The following is a 24,225-nucleotide window of genomic DNA, read 5'->3' as shown; positions in this document are numbered from 1 at the left end:
GATAGGATTTCCATGCAAATGCATTCTTTTCTTGGAACACCTTGGAAGCATGGCAACGAATTATGTATACGAATCAGGAGATTAATAAAAGATTTAACTTTTTTTTAAACTTTTAATCTTTTCTTGGTTAATCTAATAGTCCGGGTGGCCACTGCAGAAACGTTCAACTCATCGAGCTATCGAGCATCGCATCCTGGCACGATTGGCGTGGTAAAGTGCATTGTGCATCTCATAGAGTTAAAAGACAATATTGGTGTCAAATTAAAGGTGATATTGTCAGCTATCAAAATTCAGAGGTCTTCCGGGTGAAAGTCTGACAGTTTTGTCATGCAGCCCGTTTTAAGGTTAGAAGCGATGAAAGTGAGTTTTTTCATAAAGTCTTGTTTTTTGGTATTTTGGTCGATGAGTTAAGGAGTTTTTTCACTATAAAATAAAAATAAGAGTTATTAGCATTTAAATATGGATTGGGGACAAAATCCCGAAAACCGAAATCCCGAAATCCCGAAAACCCAAAATCCCGAAAACCCAAAATCCCGAAAACCCAAAATCCCGAAAACCCAGAATCCCGAAAACCCAAAATCCCCAAAAAACCAAAATCCCGAAAACCCAAAATCCCGAAAACCCAGAATCCCGAAAACCCAGAATCCCGAAAACCCAGAATCCCGAAAACCCAAAATCCCGAATGGGATCCCGAAATCCCGAAAAATTATATAAAATGAAAAATTTGCGCAAATTTTTCATTTTATATAATTTTTCGGGATTTCGGTTTCGAAAACAATCCTAAATGTGAAATTGAGTTGTTAATACGTAAAAAACAATATAAGTGTATGATTCCGTTAGTATGTATCTCTTTTTTACATGATTTCATATTCTTATTGTTCTCTCAGCAGTGTTTTGTTATGGGGAGACGGACAGAATCCCGAAATCCAAAATCCAGAAAGACCAAAATCCAGAAAACCCTCAATCCCGAAAACCCAAAATCCCGAAAACCCAGAATCCCGAAAAACCAAAATCCCGAAAACCCAAAATCCCGAAAACCCGGAATCCCGAAAACCCAAAATCCCGAAAACCCAGAATCCCGAAAAACCAAAATCCCGAAAACCCAAAATCCAGAAAGGCCAAAATCCCGAAACTAAAACAGAAAAATTAAAAAACTTGTGTTTCACTGAAATTTTAACTGAAACATAAAATGAAAACCAATTATAAAGCATTTTAACCATACAATTATTATAAGTTAAATATTAACACTCATAATTCTTTTGATTTTAGTTCAACGATTTTTCCAACTTTACTCAATCATAACAAAACACTGCTGAGAGAACAATAAGAATATGAAATCATGTAAAAAAGAGATACATACTAACGGAATCATACACTTATATTGTTTTTTACGTATTAACAACTCAATTTCACATTTAGGATTGTTTTCGAAACCGAAATCCCGAAAAATTATATAAAATGAAAAATTTGCGCAAATTTTTCATTTTATATAATTTTTCGGGATTTCGGGATCCCATTCGGGATTTTGGGTTTTCGGGATTCTGGGTTTTCGGGATTCTGGGTTTTCGGGATTTTGGGTTTTCGGGATTTTGGGTTTTCGGGATTCTGGGTTTTCGGGATTTTGGGTTTTCGGGATTTTGGGTTTTCGGGATTTTGGGTTTTCGGGATTTTGGGTTTTCGGGATTTCGGTTTTCGGGATTTTGTCCCCAATCCTTTGTTATGATTGAGTAAAGTTGGAAAAATCGTTGAACTAAAATCAAAAGAATTATGAGTGTTAATATTTAACTTATAATAATTGTATGGTTAAAATGCTTTATAATTGGTTTTCATTTTATGTTTCAGTTAAAATTTCAGTGAAACACAAGTTTTTTAATTTTTCTGTTTTAGTTTCGGGATTTTGGCCTGTCTGGATTTTGGGTTTTCGGGATTTTGGTTTTTCGGGATTCTGGGTTTTCGGGATTTTGGGTTTTCGGGATTCTAGGTTTTCGGGATTTTGGGTTTTCGGGATTTTGGTTTTTCGGGATTCTGGGTTTTCGGGATTTTGGGTTTTCGGGATTGAGGGTTTTCTGGATTTTGGTCTTTCTGGATTTTGGATTTCGGGATTCTGTCCGTCTCCCTTTAAATATAAAACGATGTTTTGGAAAAAGCTTGATAGATTATTAACAATGACCTAAAGTATATGCAAAACTACGAATAATTCAGGAAAAAATCTCAAATAATACGCTGCGCCCCTTACAACTTACCGAATTAAAAGGGGAATTTAATTTCAAATTAAAGCTAATAATGTCTTTTTTTGAAAACCAGAGGTCTTCCAAGCCACATCTTGACATTTCACCCCCATGCCTGGGGGAACGTTATAAGTGAAAAACGCTCTTAACCTTAGAACAAGCTGTGTGACCTAACTTCCAATTTTTGGCTTGGAAGACCTGGTTTTCAAAGAAAGACATTATTAGCTTTAATTTGAAATTAAATTCGCCTTTTAATTCGGTAAGTTGTAAGGGGCGCAGCGTATTATTTGAGACTTTTTCCTGAATTATTCGTAGTTTTGCACATAATTCAGGTTTAAAATATATCAAAAAGTATAATAATTCCTGTGTAATTTGTCTTCAAAAAGTGTAAGCGAATAGCCTGGTTTGCTTTTTCACTAATAATAGTAGGCAAGCACTTTTTTATTTGCAAAAATTTTGAAAAAAAAATAGACCAAAATAGTTTCTTTATTTTTTGCAGTATTTGTTGTTGTTTTCCTGCGATTATTATTATTTTACAATCATAACATTGATACTCGTTTATATAAAATTAATTCGTAAAATAAATGTTTTTCCAGGTATTTTTTGTTTTTTTCTTATGGAAACTACATTGAACGGTAAATCGAAAAAATCTTAAATCCCATAAGTGTTACCAGATATTCTAGCAGAATACTACATTTACTTTCTTCCTTTTTACTTGCGATATAGGTACTATATATCAAGTTATGCATTCGTACAAAAAAAAAAGTTGTGATAACATTTTTCCATGACATTACGATGGTAGACAATGCCAAAAAAGTGGGTCCCGGAAGTCCGTCTGTCTGTCTGTCAGTCTGTCTGTCTGTCAGTCTGTCAGTCTGTCAGTCTGTCAGTCTGTCAGTCTGTCAGTCTGTCAGTCTGTCAGTCTGTCAGTCTGTCAGTCTGTCAGTCTGTCAGTCTGTCAGTCTGTCAGTCTATCAGTCTGTCAGTCTGTCAGTCTGTCTGTCTGTCTGTCTGTATAAGGACCTACAGCCTAAACGGATAGACCGATTAATGTCAAACTTGGTATGTAGCGTTATTTGGCGACTCTCCAGAGAGGTTTTTGGAATTAATTTTTTTGCACTAAAAATAACGGTAGTAAAATTGAAATATCTCGAAAACGGCTCCAACGATTTTGTTTAAAAAATTCAAATGTTAGTTTCAAGCCAAGGTCTATATTTCAATGAAAAATTTTTTTTTGGAAAATCATTATTAACGGTACCTGCCATAGAACCGTTTTTTTTTCAAATTCGAATATCTCTGAAACTTCTTATTCGATTTCAACGAAACTTTTTGTGAAGAAGCATTTATATAATTTAAATATAAACCAAAAATTAAATTTCCAAAAAAATAATTTTTGGATTTTTAAAAAAATTTTGAAAATTTTTTTTTGAAAAATCAAATTTTCGAAAACGGGACATTGAATTTTTTTGAAATTTTGTTTTTAGATGTTGATTAGTGATTTCTACAAAATGGCATACCAATTTTATTTTCAAACTTTTTTTTACAAAAAATTATTTATAAAAAATTGTTTTTTTTTTAAAACGGCTCTAACGATTTTGAAATTTTTTTTTCTAAAAATGCACGTTAATATATCAATCAAAACTGCATACTTGTTTTGAAGGGCAATTCAATTTCAGATTTTATTTTATTTTTTTTTTAACGAATTTTATTTTTTTTTTCAAATTTCTATATAAAAAGTCTTAAAAATTTAAGCAACTTTCACTCCAAGAGCAAGTTCGTGCGACCTAGTCGTGCATTTTATTTTTCTAAAAATGCATCTTAATATATCAATCAAAACTGCATACTTGTTTTGGAGGGCTTGACTTCAGATTTTTTTTTTTTACGAATCTTATGTTTTTTTTTTTTTGTATCTATACCTATGTATAGTACCTACATTTCCCAAATTTCTATATAAAAAGTCTTTAAAATTAAGCAACTTGAACTCTAAGAGCAAGTTCGTGCGACCCAGTCGTGCATTTTATTTTTTAATAACTACAGAAGTTAAATATCTAATATATAAAAATCTCATGTCGCAGTGTTTGTTATCAAACTCCTCCGAAACGGCCTCTTCATACCTCTTAATTGTTAGGGTGGTCCAGCCAAATTTTTTTTATCTTCTTGAAATGATCTTTTCGAAATTTTTTTTGTATGTCGGGAAGTCGGAGAATCGGCCATTCGACCAACATGAATTTTCATATGATAAAATCGTTAGGGTGGTCCAACCAAAAAAATTTCTATATTTTATTGAAATGATTTTTATGAAATTTTGTAGGTATATCGGGTAGGGCTAAAATCCTATTTTTATACCACTAAATAGTTAGGGTGGTCCAACCAAAAATTTTTTTTATATACCTACATATATTTTTTGTGGGTACATCGGGGAAGTCTAAGAACGGGCCAACATCTATTTCATACAATAAATGGTTAGCGTCGTCCACTCCAAATTTTTTCTGAACGATTTTTTCAAGTTCTGGTTTTATGTTTTTTTTCAAGGGGTTCAAAAAAGTTATTTTTCCAAATTATATGAATAGCCTAAATTGGTAATACCTATTTCATATTCTAAATACAGAAACTTTAAGCCTACAAACATCAATCTTGATAATGCGATCAATAGAACTCAAAAAACACATTCTTTTATTTATAAAGACCTGGGATCGAACTACGGCATACATTCGATAACGTTTTGACTATTGCACTTTCTATTTAATCAGAAGAAAATGATAGACATAAGGCGTATACTGTTCCGTAGTTCGACCCCTGTATACTGTATTTGATGTTGTGACTCGATTTTTTTTTGAAAAAGATTGAAACTTCAAAATTGGAAGTGAATTTGTAACAAGAGTTTTTTCATTGTGTATAGTTCTGGAACTTGGCTGGTGCTTTTCTCTTCCACGACCATTCATGGTCGTGTTCACCCTTTTATTTGCGGTTGGACTTTGGTGGTTAAACTTTGATCCACAATTTGTGGTTGATGTTTTTGTTGTCGTTGTTGTTGTTGTTGTTGCATTTGTTGTGAAGGTACAAATTCTCTATTTTCTTTTTGTAACGGAACTCGTATGGCATGTGTTACATTACGCCGATTCGTACACCTGTTTCTATATTCTCAACCACTATTTCTGAGCCACTTCGTTCAATTACTTTAAAGTCGATCGATTTAAATGTTGCCGACAATTTATTTGTGTTTATCAAATTTTTTAACCAAAAAAAATCTCCAACTGCTATCAAATTTTCTTTGGCATTGCGCTTTTCATCAGCATATTGTTTTTCTTTTTCCTTCTTTGTTTTGGCCCGATCGTGTAGTTCTTCATATTTGAGTGGCTGATTAATTTGTGGTAGCTTGTCATTGACGGTTCTTCCAAACATCAGTTCTGATGGCGATTTTAATGTAGTGGAGTGTGGTGTTCTTCTATACATTTATAAATAATCCTCCAAATTTGGCTAATTTTTAAACGCTTTAAAATAGATCGATTTCTGCGCTCTACTTCTCCATTTTGTTGTGACCAAAATAGTGTAGAATTGATAATTTGAATACCATTTTCAGTACAATAGTCATTGAATTCGGTGCTCGTAAATTGTGTTCTATTGTCAACTGTTATCACATTAGGTAATAATTGTTTCCAATGTTGTTATTTTCGTCATTATCTCCACTTCGACAAACCGACGATAATAGTCGACAACGACTAAAAGATAATGGCTTGAAGGTAACGGACCCTTAAAATCAATTGCTAAATGAGACCATGGCTCAGAAGGTAGTTCCTTACGGTTCATGGGTTCTGGTGCTGATGGCGCCGCAACCATTGTGCAACCTAGACACTTTCTCACAAAAAGTTCTGCTTCAATGTCGATCTTTGGCCACCAAACTTTTTTTCGTAACCGACGCACAATGGGGCAAAATTGGAAAATGGTGGCATTATATCAACCAAAAGAGCTAGACCCTTGAAATTTGGAACAAATCCTACTTATAGCATTTATAGAAAATGACGTCACCAACTAAAACAGGGGCGTATACAGGTTTACTTCTTGGGGGGGGGGGGGGGGGGGTCATGCCAAAATTTTTGGCACAACAATTTTGATAGGTGGAAAATGTGATAGTTGAATCGAACAAAAACGGAATGTGATTCGTTTGCTTCCATTGAATAATTTGCCTAAAAGCAACTATGTATATATTTTTTCCGCTAGCCTAAAGTAATTTTAAAAGTTACAATAAAAAATAAAATCTTTTTTTATGTAATAAACAGTGGTAACTTTTGAATTAAAAGTCTTCTTAACCTCAGGCAAACGAATCGCATTTGAAAATAATTTTGTTTTTTAATTTTGTTTTAAAATTGAATGAAAAAATTTAGTTTGGAGATTGATACACCAAATCGAGCTAAGAAAAAACTTAAAAGAAAATAAAGTTTCTTCTTTGTTTTATATACTGATGAAAATGACACTCGGTTTCGTATCTACACGGTGTTATTACACCTTAGAGATAATTTTTGAATAAATTACCTCAGTACAGACAAAATTAAAAATTAATTGTTTAATTTTTGTTTTAAATAATTTTTTGTTGTATTGTTTTCGTATTAGAAGTGACACAAAAATGTAAAATTTTCGGGGTGGTCGTGAATTTTTTCTCGTTATAACTTAAACAGTTTTGGGCGTGCAAAAAAAAAAAAAAACATAATATATGTAAATGTAAATTTAGATTTGTACAAAAATTATGATAAGATTTTTTCGGTTAGATGAACCTTAATCGAGAAAAAATGTAATATTGACGACTATCTCCGAAAATTTTACCTACATTTTTTCGTTGAAAACTTTTTATACGGAAACATTACAAAAAAAAAAGTTTTTTAATTAAAAAAAATAGAGAATGAGTTTTTCTACAAAACAAGACAAAACAATCTTTTCTACAACAAACGGAAGCCGAGAAAATCACAAAAAGGCATTTTTCAAAATGGCGGCCAAAAATTTTTTTGTAAAAATGTACTTATTTATGAAATATCAAATTAGAATGCTTTCCGAATATTCTCAGATGATTCAATTATGTAGTTATAGTAAAAACTGAGATTTTTGCCAAAATTTCAACAAACCTCAAAAAACTTCAGTTCTGCAAGATTTCAGCCTGTCCCTATTTTTTCCATTTGCTTCATAGTAAAATGTCTCTATTCACTGGACTAAAATTAAAGTTTGCCATAAAGCCTGGTACGCTGCTCGCGCAAAATTTTAGCTGAGATAAAATTCCCATACAAGTTATCGATAACTTGTATGGGATCCATTTTATCTTGGCTAAAAATTTTCCATAATTTGTATGGGAGCTAAAATTTAGCGCGAGCAGCGTACCAGGCTTAAAACGCGATTGAAGATTGAGTAATGTATGAAAATCGATGAGTTCTTGAGGATTAATCCGTTTATTTTTATAGGGAAAGTTGCTCTAATGATGATTTTTTTTTTACATACCCAATTCAATTTTTTTTTTAAAGCTCTAAATATGTATTCTTGTTCGGATTTTTAATCTACACAAAACTCTACAGCAGAACTTAACTTAGTGTCTGTCAATTTGTAATATTATCGAACTAATGAAAATAATCCTAATCCAGCTAGCATTCGCTAAAAATATGATCGCATCCCCAAAAAATGGTAAAATAGGTTGTTTGAATACCAAAAATTTTTTTCACTTTTCATTTTCGTTCATGTTCTAAAACTTCAATATTTTGAAAACGGTCTTTCTTAAAGGAATTGAGTATAACATAACAATTTCTTGTTTAAGTTTTGAGTTCTTGGGGGAGGTCATGACCCCGTGACCCCCCCTTGTATACGCCGTTGAACTAAAAATGAACAATTCACACTGGGTAGCAAAAAGTAGCAAGAAAACTTTTCATATTCTAAAACTAGACAAAACGCAGAACAAAATGACATATAGAACTTATTGGCGTCTTACGGCGAACACAACTTAATGACTAAGGCTTTCAAAAGAGTGCAGAAAAAACATTATTTTGATGTTATTTTTCATTTTTGACTACGAATTAAAAAGAAAATTTATTAGAACGTACCCTAGCTCACTAATTCCATTTCAAAAAGTTTCAACTTAGTACAAATAATAAATAATAAATAGTACACAATTCATTGAAACAACCCAAAATGATAAAAATCGTAAAAACTCTACCCAAAAGTGATCTTTCTCCTTCTTTGAGACAATCTCCTAAATTACACGTGGTTTAAATTTATTTTTTCTCTCTCATTTCTAATTCTCTATTATATTTCAAAGAGAAATAGTTGGGTTATTCAAAACAAAGCTCAACCTTATGATTTGATTAAATGCCAGCTTTTTTGAGTTTTGCCCCATTGTGCGACGTTTCATGACTGTGATTCCCGGGTGTCCTTCATGACCCAATTTTATTGTACGCTCTCGCAAATTTTCGGGCATAACAATGCGGTTTCCTTGAAGTAAGATATTTCCAGCAAAGCATAATTTGGTTTCGAATAATTTAAACGGCCCAGCTCGAAGCCCCAAGCCTCTTCGATTTCCGTCAGTTTTAATGCGACCGGTACAGCATCTGCTACAACAAAGTTGATATATTGCTCGTTGTCTAAATTAAACCATTCTTCTGCCTTGTTTGTAACTACTAATCGAGACAACGGATTCGCGATATTGTTCTTTCCCGGTTTGTATACAACCCTAAACTTGTATGATTGTAAACAAAGTACCCAGCTTTCTATCCTTGCGCACGGTTTACTTGTTGAAGAAAATATCGTTTCCAATGCCTTATGATCGGTAACTAGTTTAAAAGTTCGACCATATAAATATAAGTTAAATCTTTCCACTGACCACACTAAGGCCAATGCTTCCTTTTCGGTTTGGCAATATCGTTTCTCAGTATCCGTCACATAAGTCATCACCCTCGGTCCTTCGTCATTAATTTGGATTAATACTGCACCCAAAGCAACTGGGCTGGCATCAGCGTAAACTTGATTGCGTTTTTGAAAATCGTAATACCCCAATACTAAATCACTTGACAGGCTTTCCTTTAACTTTTCGAATGCAATTTGTTGTTTCTTTCCCCACTTAAATGTTGTATTTTGGCTAGTTAACGTACGAAGTGGTTCCGTAAGATCAGCTAATTTTGGAATGAACTTGCCCACAAAGCTACGCATTTCTGCAATATTCGATGGACAACGAAAATTTTTGACAGCCTCAACCTTACTCTGTGTTGGAGCTATTCTACATGCCGATAACTTATGGCTAGGTTAGGTTAGGTTAGGTAGTAGTGGCTGTCAGGCAAATTACCCGACACACTTAGACCCTTATGGATCCATTGTGATACCACAAAAGACTAGCAAGTTGGGACTCACTAGCCGAACCACTCGGTGCTTCTTATGAATGAAGATAGACTTTTAACGTCCGTTTTCACTAGATCACTAGTGTAATCATAGAAGAATTCTCCTAGATAGAGTTTTCTTCTATTAGAGAGAGCAGGGCAGGTACACAGAAGATGTTGAACAGTTTCCTCTTCTTCTTCATCCATGCAACTTCTGCAGAAATCGTTAGAGAGCACGCCCATTCTTTTTGCGTGTCTACCTATTAGACAGTGTCCTGTAAGGACACCTATGGTGCAGCTAATATGCATTCTGTTTAAATTTAACAAACCCTTTGAACGTTTCAAGTCTATACAAGGCCATATTTGTTTAGTAGCTAGGCAAGTATTACTCTGAGTCCATCTGAGGTTGGTTTTCTTTAAAGCGTCCTGCTTTAGCATAAGTTTGCATGTAGCGATAGGTGTTCCTATATTGTTCCTTTCTGGTTGAAGAGGAGTAATTGTTCCTAGTTTGGCAAGTTCGTCTGCCCTGCAGTTGCCTGGGATGTCTCTATGTCCCGGCACCCATACGAGGTGAATGTTAAACTGCTCAGACATCTCCCTTAGAGATGTTTGACAGTCGAGGACCGTGATTGAGTTTGTAGAGACGGAGGCAAGAGATTTAATGGCTGCTTGACTGTCCGAGAAGATCCGAATATCCGTGTTGGATATTACGTTTTCTCTGAGCCAAGAGAGAACCTCCTTAATCGCCAGAATTTCTGCTTGGAACACGCTACATTGGTCTGGTAAGCGGAAGAAGAGACTGAGATTCAGTTTTTCCGAAAATATGCCACTTCCTACACCTTCATTGGTTTTTGAACCATCAGTATAGAAGTGTAAAGAGTCATTATCCAGAGTACTAAGGTTCTCCCATTCAGTTCTGGAGGGAATGGAGTTCTGGAAATTATTATCGAACACCAGTTGAGGTGTGGTATAGTCTAGACGATCCGGAAGGAATCCGAAGTTGTTTAGAATGTTTGTGTGGCCAATATGATTACTGGTCCACTGAGAGGTTGCTTTTAGACGAGTAGCTGAGCTAGCTGCTACTTGTTTGCTGAAGATGTCTAGGGGTGTGAGATTTAGAAGTATGTCTAGGGCGTCAGAAGGGGTTGACCTCAGCGCACCGCTTATGCACATACTTGCTGACCTTTGGACTTTGATAAGCTTGTTTAAGTTTATCGTTTTGTCCAGTGCGGTCCACCAAACTACCATCCCATATGTAAGTATTGGTCTTATGACCGATGTGTACAGCCAGTGTGCAATGTTAGGAGAAAATCCCCATTTGCCACCAATGGCTTTTTTGCATGAAAAGAGTGCCACATTGGCTTTTTTAACTCTTTCTTCAATATTGAGCTTCCAGGTCAGTTTTTTATCAAAAATGAGTCCTAGGTATTTAGCTTGATCGGATAGAGTAAGTGTTACCTCTTTAATTGTAGGGAATTTGAAGTCTGGAATCTTGTATTTCCTCGTGAAAAGGACAAGATCCGTTTTGTGGGGATTAATATCCAATCCACATCCTCTAGCCCAGTGAATTAGCTTGTTTAAAGCTGTTTGTAGAAGTTCTGCAAGTGTCTGTGGGTATTTGCCCGATACGGCAATTGCCACATCATCCGCGTAGGCGATAACCTTAAAACCTTCTCCCTCTAGGTCTAGCAGCAGTTCGTTGACTACTAAGTTCCATAGGAGAGGCGATAAGACCCCTCCTTGAGGGGTCCCTCTGTTGGCTGCTCTACGGGTTTTGAAGTTTCCCAACTCTGAACTGATAATCCTGCTACTAAGCATGATTTCTATCATGTTCTTAAGCGGGTCTTCTATTTTGAGATTGTCAAGAGCATTCATGATTGCTGAGTTCCTGACATTATTGAAAGCACCCTCTATGTCTAAAAAGGCGACAAGAGTGTACTCTTAGATGGATATCTATCATTCTTTCTAGAGTTTTAAGCAGAAAGGATGATAGACTAATAGGTCTTAAATCTTTTGGAGTGACATGAGAGCATTTTCCCGCCTTTGGTATAAAAACCACCTTTGCTTCTCTCCAGGCCTTTGGAATATACGAGAAGCTTATGCAGCTTATCATTATAATTTCCAACTTTCGTAGTATGACACTGAGACGTGTTGTAATTCAGCGGTTATGATACCATCTGGCCCAGGTGATTTGTATGGATGGAAGCTATTTATTGCCCATATTAGTCTATCCTTGGAAATAAGATCTTTGCTAATTTGATAAAATTGGTTGGGTCGGTGACCAAAGTCACTTATTGAGTTCGAGCTACCAGGGAAATGAGTGTCTAGTAGCAAGTTTAGCGATTCCTCATAGGAGCTAGTCCAATCGCCATTTGAGTCTTTTAGGGAGCTTGGCGTGGTTGGATTAGTTGAAAGGATTTTTCTGAGTCTAGATGCCTCAGAAGAATCTTCAATTTTACTACAGAAGTTCCTCCAGGAGGATCTTTTACTTTTCCGTAGTTGTTTCTTGTAACTTTTTAGAGAAACTTTATACAGGTCCCAGTCTAATGGGTTCCTTGTTTGTTTAGTCCTATTGAAAGCCTTTCTACAGTCTTTCCTGAGCGGTTCTAGCTCTTTGTTCCACCAGTGCGGTTTTTTCTTTCCTCTTATTATGGTAAGGGGACAAGAGTTAGCCATGGAATTGTTTAGAGCTTTGGTGAGATCGTTGACTTTTAAGTCAAGATCATCTGTATTAGAAGGGAAAATATTGTCCTGATTATTGTAGCAGGTAGTAAAAGTTTCCCTATATTTCACCCAATCCGTTTTCCTATAATTACGAAAACCGGTGGGTTTTGTGCATTCATCTTCGAGACTAAATTGGATATACCTATGATCTGAGAATGAGTGATCATTAGATACAGCCCAATTCTTTATCTTGTGGTGAATTGTTTGGGATACAAGGGTAATGTCCAATACCTCTTGTCGGTTCTTTGTAACAAAGGTAGGTTCATTACCAATATTACAAATAAGGAGACTAGTACTTAGAATAAAATCAAAAAGTGACTCACCTCTTTCATTTACGTCAGTACTCCCCCACACTGTGTGATGAGCATTAGCATCACTGCCAATGAGGAGATCTACTTTTTGGCTCGCTGCTGCTGCGATCATTCGCCCAAGTGTCTCCCCCGGAGGCGGCCCACAATCATGGCCTAGGTAAGCAGACGTAATCCAATATGTTCCTTTGGAGGTCTGCAGTGTAGCGGTTGTGATATCACGATCGCTGTAATTAGGGAGTAAAAATACTGTTAGTGTTTTCTTTGCTAGTATGCAGGATCTAGGCTCACCTTTATCCGTCACATACAGCAGAGAATAATCTTTCGTCCCGAGGCCTTTCACCAAGGATTTTACAATCCAAGGTTCCTGGATCAGGACTATATCCTCTCCGGACTTGCTTAGTCGGAGAAGAAGGGCGGCCGAAGCCTTTATGGAGTGTTGGAGATTAATCTGTACCACCTGCAGCATGGCTACAACCAGTACGATCAACCTCCACCACTGTGGCATTTAGGTCTTCCGTTTCTGAGGTAGAGTTTAATAGCTCATCCTCAGAAAGAAGATCCTCCTGCGCAACGCTGACAGTGTCCATGTCGGACAAACTTCCAGCCATCTCATCATCTTCCAATACGGAAGATATTGTTTTCGCGTCCTTTTCGGACGCTGGGTTTTGGTTCGTGTCATTTACTGACACTGGGGTTTGTTTTGTTCCCTCTTCGGGAACTTTCGAAGATGACCGCTGATCTGGAATGGAAGAGCTGCATGATGCATCCACTTCCATTGCTGAAAGTGCTTTACATATGCCCAATTCCTCCATTTCAGACTGCGCCGTATGGCCTGCAAGCCTTGCCATCTCCTCATCTTTTTTATAGATTTTTAGCACAAGGCTATCAAATCCATACTGGATAACTCTCCCGGTTGCAGCCAGAGGATCCAGTGATTCTTTGTTCATGATAACAAGAGCCGAACGATAGCGCCCCACCGGCTCTTTTTCGATGATTGGGACTTTCCAGTCGTGAGTGGGCATCGAAGGGTTACTGAATTGAATCAGTCGGAGAACCATCTCTGGTGACGTGTGTAAGGCCGGGACCAGAGTACGAGCTCTTGGCCTGCAAGGGATTTCCTCCCTTGGCACAACCTCCAGCTTAGCACCTGGCCAGATCTCACCCAAATCACCCACAGCAAGCTTATAGAGATGTAACGATCTCTGATCATCGCAAACGATGAGTTTGACCCTATTTTGGTGCCATCCTCCGTCGCTTACCTTTGGAAGGGGGCCTGGGTTCGCCTCGAGAACAGGGATGAACCTGAACCCGAGGTGAGCCCTGACGTCCGCCCAATGATCAGGCGAGATGTTTCCATCTAAATTGCCTCTGTCGATGACCGCAACAGTAACCTTTTCTTTGACCACGTCACTAAAGGTATTCCCAATTCGAAGTGTCGGTGGTACGCCATCCAACGCCCTTGCTTTTTTGGGTTGAGGATTTTCTTCCTCAAAGGACCTTTCTGCTTAGACGAGTGTCTTCGCTGATCCTCTCCATCACCTTCCTCGCCCACTTGAGCTTGCCGAGTTCAGAGCGACTTCTCTCCCCCGGGGCTTTTTCAGCATCGAGTTCTATGATCTTCATCGCTCGGCGACGCTCATTAGCGGGTCTGGATCTCGTTTTGCCCCCTTCCTTGGCCGAGCTGGAGTTCTTGTTCAGAACTGCAGCTCCACCAAGGGAAGGAGCAGCTGGATTCGAGGATGACTTATCGTGGCCAGCGGTTTTAGTATCACTAACCCCTCCCGCCACGATATTCTTCCCCGTCTCACTGGTATTACGGGCATTGGAGGTAGAGACAGAGTTGCTAATAGCATCCCTGCCTCCCCCCCCTTGGACATTGTTGTTTCCTGGTTTGGGTGCCCCGTCACCTTGGTCTGTGATACAGACCGGTGGCAGCAGTGACACCGTCCCCTTTCCACACATTTTCATACTTCCTTCCGGGAGAGACGTTCCGTCACCTTGGTTGGCGGTTTGGTCGTTCTTAACTACCTCGCCGCTAGCCGGTGGCAGCAGAGTTGGCAACTCCGGAAGTTTGTTTCTTTCCAGGAGAGACATTCCGCCACCTAGGTTTACGGTTTGGTTGTTTTTCACTTCCTCATCGCGAACCGGTGGCAGCAGAGGCGCCGTTCCCGGAAGATTGTTCGTACTACTAGCATTAGGATTTGACTCCGTCCTGCAAGTAGTAGACGTTGGCATGACTGCCGCATCACTCGCTTTTTTAGAGCAAGTGGCCGGCAAGTCCTGCTTCCCGCCATGTTTTTTTGGTTTTGTTTGTTTGTTTGTTTGTTTTGTTTTTTTGTTTAAAGAGTTCATAGAAGGTCCCACGAGTAGAAACGGAAAGAAAAGGTCAGCCCCGGCAGAGCCGTGTACCGGGGTAAGGCTAGTCTATTTCGGACCTTGCCAGGCATCCGAAAGAGCTCGTAAGTGACTGGTTTACCCCCCAGTCTTGCATTCTTCGGCACGGTTTCAAAAAGCTCACACCACCACTGAAATTAGGGACCCCGAATCTATGGTGAAGTTGAATTTCTGAGGATTGTACTATTAAGAAGTAAGAACCACTCAGCGATCCAACCTAACCTTAGCTGCCACCGCTTTGACATCGTACAAAGCATAAACTGTGGTGGTCATTGTCCGCCCGGCACCCACTTGGAGGGTTCGATCGAGGATTTTTGCCAGGCAACTTATGGCTAAGAAATTCCAACTCTTTAACACTAAAAATGCATTTTTCACGATTTATAACGTTATGGTTCTTAAGAGTTTTCATGACCTTGGCCACGCGTACATTTAATTGTTCGATTGTCTCCCCGTAAATAATAATATCGTCCATGTAGTTTAGACAACCTTCGCACCCAGCTAATATCTGTTCCATTATTTTTTTTAATAGTCCTGGTGCACAAGCTATTCTAAACATTAGTCTGGTGTAACGAAACAGGCCTTTTCTTGTTATGAATGTTGTTATTGGTCTAGATTTTTACGAGATTTCCTCCTACTCAAACATTCATGTCAAACGATTAACTGTGGAATTTAAGTTTACTGAATACAAAGCAAAAAAAAAAAGTTCAAACATAGTATTCCGGTTCACAATTTTTTTTTTTTTTTTAATATTTTGTAGACTGTCAAGTGATATAAGCCTGAACTACATCAAAACACAAAGTCAAAAAAGTACAAAAAAGTACAAAAAAATAAACACGATGTTTTTTCTTCTCCCCCTAGTAGCTTGTTTGTATATCTCCCTTTCATTTTAAAAAAGTATTCGATTCAAAAAGCTTGAACAAGACCAAGCTTTCAATTTTCACAAATTTTTAAAAACAAATACACTCAAACAATATTTTATATCCTTTCCGTAAGGTAGCTCTTCGATCACATAGTTCCTGTCATTTTGCGAAAAAAAAAATCTTTTGACAAACAATTGAAATTTCAAATACAGTCGATTCCCTATAAGTCGTACTTCCTTTAGGTAAAATTTTCCTCTAACTCAATTTTTTTTACCGTTTTTAATGAAACCGACTGAAGCAAAAAGATTAAATAAATTAATATTACCCACCGCATCTTCCGATGGAACTGGGACTCTCCGATACGGCTGGGCAACAGGCCAGTTGATCAATTCAGGGTAAATCCAATACTGTGTCACTTTGTTGTATCCTCATTTAAGACTGAAGGTTTAAAAAATAATTGACGAAAGGATAATGTTTCATAAATTAATTTATCAGCAAGTCCAGCCACGTGAAAACAAAAATAAAGGGGTTTCTTAGAAAAAAGTAGTTTTGGTTTTTTTGTTAATTTCTCGAAAATGACAAGATATTTTTGGATCCAGTTTTCTGTTTTTATTTAAAAACAAATAAGAGCATCGAATTTTAAAAACTTAATTAGTACTTAACCCTCTGTAGGCACACCTCTTTTTTGCGAATTTGGTTTATACTTTTTCATGTCGCTAGAACTTTTTTCGGTCTCACTATTTTATAGAGAATCATACATGAAATTGATGTAGAATTTTCCGAGGAATTCGAATATTGTATTCACAATTCCAATAAAATGTATTTTCACCTTTTTTGTGACCACTTTCTATTTTTGCTCTGCCAAATTCGCACCCGTGTGCCGACAGAATAAAATTACATAAAATTTTGAAAAAAATTACTTTGAAATTTTTTTTCCATTTTTTTTTTTTCAATATTTTAACTTTGAAAATAAATAAAATGGGTTGATTTAAAGTTTTTGTAAAAGACTAGGTTTTTTAACTTTACAAAAAGGTATAACACCATATTGTAGGTATAGTCGTTGATTTTGAATTTTTTTTTTCCAAATTAAGTCAATTAATAAATACGAAAATAAATTGATTTCTAAAGCGGTCAAAACAATAGGACCACCACTACTCAAAAAATGGAAATTATTTCATATTTCAATTCTTTTTCTGGTCAAAACCAATAAATTGTCGAGAAGCCCTTATTTACCATCACCGCACATACTTTTGGAGGCTTTAATTCCACTAATTTGCGAGAAGTTCGTCTCGGTATTACATACCAAGTCTCTTGAAGTTTTTACCACAACTCATCCTTATTTCTCGACTTTTTTGCACCCAATGAGTTCTCAACGATAGCCCACAAATTTTCAATTGGACTTGGGTCCGGCGATCGGGCAAACCAAGACATAACATTAATTCTATGCCCCTTAAGCCATATTTCAACTGGACCCAATGTATATTTACGGTCATTATAATGCATAAACTGCCATTTTAGGGACATTTTCCATTCCGTATAGGGAAAAAAATCTTCTTTTAAGAAATTGGGATACAAATTCTGGTCCTTTAATCCAAAAAATTATACCTACTACGTGCCAAGAAAAATACCTCCACACGATGATGTTTCTACCACCGTGTTTAAGCGTTTGTCTTGTGTATTGCGGTTTGAATTGTGCGTACTCTGGACGCCTTATCCATCTTTTGCCATCTGATCCCACTAATTTGACTTTACTTTCGTCGGGCTACAGAACATTGCGCCATTTTTTCTTCATTATCTGGACCAATCCAATTAAAAAGGTTTTTTGCAAAATTGATTCGGTTTTTGCGATGCCTCTTGCTGAGGAGTGAAACTTCCCTGGGGATTCTTTGGAAGAGTTACTTTTCTTATGGTCTTCTTCTGAGCGTTTTCTCACTTATTAGCAAGTTAAGCTCTAATTTAATGTCCAAAGATGACCTGAAAGTGTCTTTTTATGACAATCGCATTATTTCTAAGACGTGTTTTTGTGAAGTTTTTCGCTTTGTTCCTATTTTAAAATTTTCTTTTGGGGGCTCTAGTGCGTTTAATACAAACTTTTTTAACTAACCAATAGTTTCGGTAATTTCCCGTTCTGATTTGCCTTCCCTTGTCAGTTAATGCATCAATTCTCTCACGGCTGAAGAACAATGGACTCCACGACCCATTTTAATGTTTTCCCAACTTTTTTTTTGCTCCACTAATATTAAATGATCTCACAAGAGTATTCTATTTAAAATATTGTTTAAAATTTGAATCCTAGGTAATACAAAAATAAATGACTTCACTTGGTCCTATTGTTTTGTCCACACGATTTGAGAGTTCTTTTTAATTTATACATTTATTTTTTGCATCAAATTATCTGTGCATGTTCTTTTTCTTTTATTTCATAATAGTTCCCTTATTTTAAGCAGAATATAGTAAAAAGAGCCTTTTTATATAATTTTAAAAAGAGATAGAGAGAATATTTTAAGAGTGATAGAGGTGGTCTTATTGTTTTGTCCGTCACTGTATATGGCCTTGAAAGTGTAAACAAAATTAAAAAAAAAAGTTGGTATTGCTGGGCTGAAATTTTTATAGAATTTAGTTTACCCATCGAGAAGTTAAAAAAAAAATTGCCAGACTTTTTTGAGGTGTGCAGTTTACTTGCATTAAATTAAACTTTATTCCGTAAAGTCGATATTTATATATGTGTTTGTCTAAGCAATTTCAAGAAGAACTGTGCAATTACAGCCGGTTCTGGCCAGTTTTAAGTCCTTGTTAGGTGAGTGGAGAGATGCAATTTTCTGAAAAATTACTTAAAATTAAAAAAAAAAAAAATATTTAAAAACAACGGCAACACTTTCAGTTATGAGTGATACTTTTTTAAAAGCTCAAATTGTACCTTTAATTTTAAATTTAAAATCAAGCGTTTTTGAAATAATCAATTTGAAGTTAAAACTAGGGAAAAAACTTAAAAAAAAAACACATTGAAAAATAAATTCGTCAAGACTGTGGGCCTTACCAATAATCAAATTTAAAGCTCAGTTAAATATTTAACTGAGCGTTAAATATTTCTCCATACCAATAACCAATTTAATAGTCAGGTTAAGGGTTAACGCCACGTTAATTTTGTAGTTGGGAAACTGAACTATAAACGCGCGGTTAAATGTAAACGCACGGTTTGTACTGTCATTTGTCAGCAAAAAAAAAACATTTGTCAAGTCAACAAGCTGTTGAGAAAAATTAATAATATTGGCGGCAATTTATTAAATAAGTAAATGGAAAAATTTATTTGTTTATAAATATTTATCTTTTTTATTAATAAATATTCATTACTTTCAGAAAAGGCTGAAAAAGAAAACTAGCCCCCTGAACACAATGGTGTAGCTGTGGCTGTAGCTTGTAGCGCAAGTTGAATAATTCTCAACTTTTTGATCAGATGCTGCCAACTTTTGTTGTTGTTTCCCTCAGTAAAATTTTGGCAGTACTACAAGCTACAGCCACAACTACACCATTGTTTTGAGTCAGTCTATCGTCGTACTTCAAGATAGATGAACTTTTGTTTTATGTAATTTTGGCCTCCTTGCTTGGGCTCCATTTTTTAACTTTTACAACCAAAATAAAAATATATGAAGGTATGTAGGTATTTTGTAGTTATATTTTTGTTCATTATTACATTACGTGCAAAAAATGTCACTTCAATTATGTCATTTTGACAACAAATGTAATAGATTTGGTAATAGAAGCACAATTAGTTAAACGCGTGTTTATTTTGATTATTAGTATACACCCAATTTAACGCGACGGTAAAATTAAACCCGACGATACTTAAACGTGTGTTTAGCGATTCATTATTGGTAAGGCCCTGTGAATTTAAATGCAAAAATGAGTGATCAATGGACCGTAGTGTAGAAAAAATGCACTACGATGTTTCGGCAAGTTACCTAAAAAGTTGGTGTGTTCAATTCTCTTTTCAAAATTATAGTGCATTTTTTTTACACTACGGTCCATTGAATTAGAGTCATGTAAAAATTTTTAGTACTTAGTTGGGCAAAAAAGTATTATTTGCTTTAAAACTGATGCAGCTGAGTTAAATATTTTGAATGCATTTGGTAGCAGGGTTATTCAAGGTTCCGTAACAAAAGAAAAAAAATGAGAAAAATTAATATTTGTAGTCACGGCACATGAAAAACCGTCACAGGGTGACCATTTTTTCGACTTTTTTTCAAATGCCCATAACTCAAAAAATTTATGGCTGCGATTTGTTTTATAATTTTTCTGATAACTGTCACCACCTACCCTATCTACCGTTTTCGTTTAGACGTTAACTTTTGCGACACCTTGTATATTTCTATGGCTTCAAGTTTTTGAGAAAATTGAAAAATAAGAAAACCATTTTTATATCAGATTTTTATTTTTTTATTTATATTTTTTGGGGATAGTACGATAACAAAGGCGGTGAAAATTAGTAATGGATTCTTGTAGAGGAGTTTAATACAATCATTTTTTACTATAAGAGGGGGGTCTATCTCCCCCCGTTCAAAAGGGAGGGGCAATTTTCTAAAAAAAATTACTCAAAATAAAAAAAAAATATTTAAAAACAACACCTACAGTTATGAATGATACATTTTTCAGAAGGCAGAATATTACACTTTATTTTAATTTTTAAATCAAGTTATTTTAATCAATGTTTTTTTGAAATAATCGATTTCAAAGTCAAATTTTGGAAATAAAAAGTTTAAAAAAATAACTAAATTTTACTTTTTTTCGTGGGCTATAGTCTTTCTTCAATATATTCTAATTCGTACTAGTCTAGTATATATTGAAGATAGACCTACAGTCCACAAAAAAAATAAAATATACCTATTTTACTGAAAAAGGAATTAAAAAAAAATAACATTTAATACAATTTTTTTTAAGGACTATGGATTTCAATACAAATTTTCTAAGAAAATAATTTCAAATCAAATGCTGAAAACCATTTGTTCCTATGCCGTCTAGTTTTTGAGAAAACTGAAAAATAAAACAACTACTTTTTTTAAGAAGAAATTTTATTGCACGTGTTTTAATGAAGTTACGTGAGCGGGACAGAGGAGCCAAAAAGTAAAGTTAAAATCCTGAGAACCCGCTAAGCCGGCCATGCAAGGTACTGTTTAAATAAAAAAAACTGTTGACATTGGCGCCTGCCAGACGACTCTACATACCGTAAGCCAGGCATGTCAAACTCAATGGTTATTAGGGGCCATAATAGCGAGATCTTAATTTTCAGGGGCCGCAAAATAGAATTTTTATAAACAGATTTATAAAAATTAAAAGAATTGTAACAATAATGTTTTCTTTCTGATACCTATAGAATCTCTTCTCTACTATCGTTTTTTTTTTTCAACAGACCAAGGTGTAGTTAGGCTGGATCTTTTTTCTCTTAACAATAAAAATATCTCTTGGCATCGGAAGGTTGCGTGAAATTTGCAAACGATTTTATACATGGCAGTTTTAAACTGTCCCAAATCTGACCGAATAGTAGGAGAGCTAGTGGCACATTTGACTAAGGTAGCTCTTGTAAGGCTAAAAATGCTTACAGTGATAATTTTTAGCATGCTAAGTAAAAAAATCTTGGTCTGGCAGGCCTCAGCGGTGCACATCATATATATATATAACCTTGAAGGTGTAAAAAAAATTTAAAAAAAAAGTTGCTCTTGTAAGGCTGAAATTTTTATAGAATTTAGTTTACCCATAGAGAAGAACAAAACAAAAATTGCCAGACTTTTTTGAGGTGCACAAGTGTCTGCCAGACTAACTTAAGGTGCGAAGTTTACATGCATTAAACGAAACTTTATTCTGTAAAGTTGAAATTTATATATGTATTTGTCCAAGCGATTTTAAGAGGAACTGTGCAATTACAGCCGGTCCTGGCCGATATAAGTCCTAGTTAGGTGAGTGGAAAGATGCAACTTTCTAAAAAATGACTTAAAATCCAAAAAAAAAATATTTAAAAACAACGGCAACACTTACAGTTATGAGTGATACTTTTTTTAAAAGGTTAAGTTGTACACTTAATTTTAAATCAAAATATTTTAATCAATCGTTTTTGAAATAACCAATTTTAAAGTTAATATTTGGGAAAAAAACTTTAAAAAAACACATTGAAAAATAATATTGTCAAGACTGTGAATGAAGAGCAAAATTGAAGGATGCAGAACATTAATCCAATGAATTTCCTATCAAACACTGAAAACTACATGTCTCTACGACTTCTAGGTTTTGAGAAAATTGAAAAATAAGAAAACCATTTTTTTATCAGATTTTTATTGTTTTATTTATATTTTTAATTTTTTTTTATATTTTCTTATTTTTCAATTTTCTCAAAAACAAGAAGTCGTAGAGACATGTAGTTTTCAGTGTTTGATAGGAAATTTATTGGATTAATGTTCTGTATCCTTCAATTTTGGTCTTCATTCACAGTCTTGACAATATTATTTTTCAATTTGTTTTTTTAAAGGTTTTCTTCCCAAATATTAACTTTAAAATTGGTTATTTCAAAAACGATTGATTAAAATATTTTGATTTAAAATTTAAAATTAAGTGTACAACTTAACCTTTTAAAAAAAGTATCACTCATAACTGTAAGTGTTGCCGTTGTTTTTAAATATTTTTTTTTTTTGGATTTTAATTAATTTTTTAGAAAGTTGCATCTTTCCACTCACCTAACTAGGACTTATATCGGCCAGGACCGGCTGTAATTGCACAGTTCCTCTTAAAATCGCTTGGACAAACACATATATAAATTTCGACTTTACAGAATAAAGTTTCGTTTAATGCATGTAAACTTCGCACCTTAAGTTAGTCTGGCAGGCACTTGTGCACCTCAAAAAAGTCTGGCAATTTTTGTTTTGTTCTTCTCTATGGGTAAACTAAATTCTATAAAAATTTCAGCCTTACAAGAGCAACTTTTTTTTTAAATTTTTTTTACACTTTCAAGGTTATATATATATATGATGTGCACCGCTGAGGCCTGCCAGACCAAGATTTTTTTACTTAGCATGCTAAAAATTATCACTGTAAGCATTTTTAGCCTTACAAGAGCTACCTTAGTCAAATGTGCCACTAGCTCTTGGACTAGAAAAAGACTTATAAAATTGGGTCATATCCACTCTATAAAAATTACCTACTTACTTACTTAGGGTGACCTAATTCTATGAAAAAAAATCAAAATACCATACTAGGGCATTTATGATAGCTACCGTTGGGTTACATACATTTCATATTCATTTGTTCATATAAAAAAAACAAGTGAATGTTCGTTGAAAAGAAAAGGAGCAATAAAGTTTCGTGAGCTCCCGCCAAAAAGTAAAGTTAAAATCTTGAGAACCCGCCAGGTATTGTACTTTATAGATAATAAAAGCTATTGGCGCCTGCTCTGAAAACGTCTGTTTTTTTGCATTCAAATTGTAATATCTTTCGTTCTAATTTCAACTTTGGAAATTTTTATACATTTTTGAAAACTGCAATAACACGACAAGTTTTTAAAATGCCTCACTTTACAAATTTTTTTCAGGGTGTTGCTCTGAAATAAAAGAAAGAAATTGAGTTTTTATGAAACATGGAACTGTTAATTAATTTGCAGCAAAATGGCGTATGAAATAAAAAATATTTTGGTTAATTAATTATTTTTTTATTATTTGGCAATGTTTTAGTGAAAGAATTGCGAAAAACAAAAATCAATTATGAGCGGAAGAAGCAAAATACTGTTGCAAAGTCGGGATTTTTCGAAATTTTAAAAACTGCATGAAATCGAAAACCGTAAGGATTTGGGATGAACAAGTTACCAAATTCTGAGAGCCCTAAAGTTGGCCTATCAGCATATTTTGTTTGATCCATTAATTTTGGGACACCCTGTATATCATATCATATATATATGATGTGCACCGCTGAGGCCTGCCACACCAAGATTATTTTACTTAGCATGCTAAAAATTATCACTGTAAGAATTTTTAGCCTTACAAGAGCTACCTTAGTCAAATGTGCCACTAGCTCTCCTACTATTGAAATTGTATTTTGCAATCATTTAAGTTGCACTCGTTTGAAAACGTTTACTTAAGGCTGAGTGGACCACGTAAAAATCGGGTTATCGTTTACAAATCGGTGCATAACCTCCACATTTTTAAAGATAATTGATTGAAATAAATTTTATTATTTAAACATAAACAAGGCTAAATATCTTCATCCCCACAATTTCCAAATTTATGCACGTGTAATTAAGAGAGAACAGAATATATACGACCTGAAAGATATCGGTTTGTTTCTTAGTAAGACTAAAATTTTTATTTTTTTTTATTTCTATTTTAGATTGAGA

At 35.2% G+C, this 24,225-nt stretch overlaps 1 protein-coding gene across 3 annotated transcripts in view; it reads left to right on the top strand.

Annotated features, from left to right (window-relative positions):
• The window catches only part of LOC129906892 (LIM domain-binding protein 2), a 208,397-nt gene that overhangs the window by 100,787 nt on the left and 83,385 nt on the right, over nucleotides 1-24,225 (top strand). The window lies entirely within an intron of this gene.

This window comes from Episyrphus balteatus, chromosome 1 (genome assembly GCF_945859705.1).
Source record: "Episyrphus balteatus chromosome 1, idEpiBalt1.1, whole genome shotgun sequence".
NCBI lineage: Eukaryota > Metazoa > Arthropoda > Insecta > Diptera > Syrphidae > Episyrphus > Episyrphus balteatus.
The sequence above is the reverse complement of the archived record's forward strand: the minus strand, read 5'-3'. Positions and strand labels throughout refer to the sequence as shown.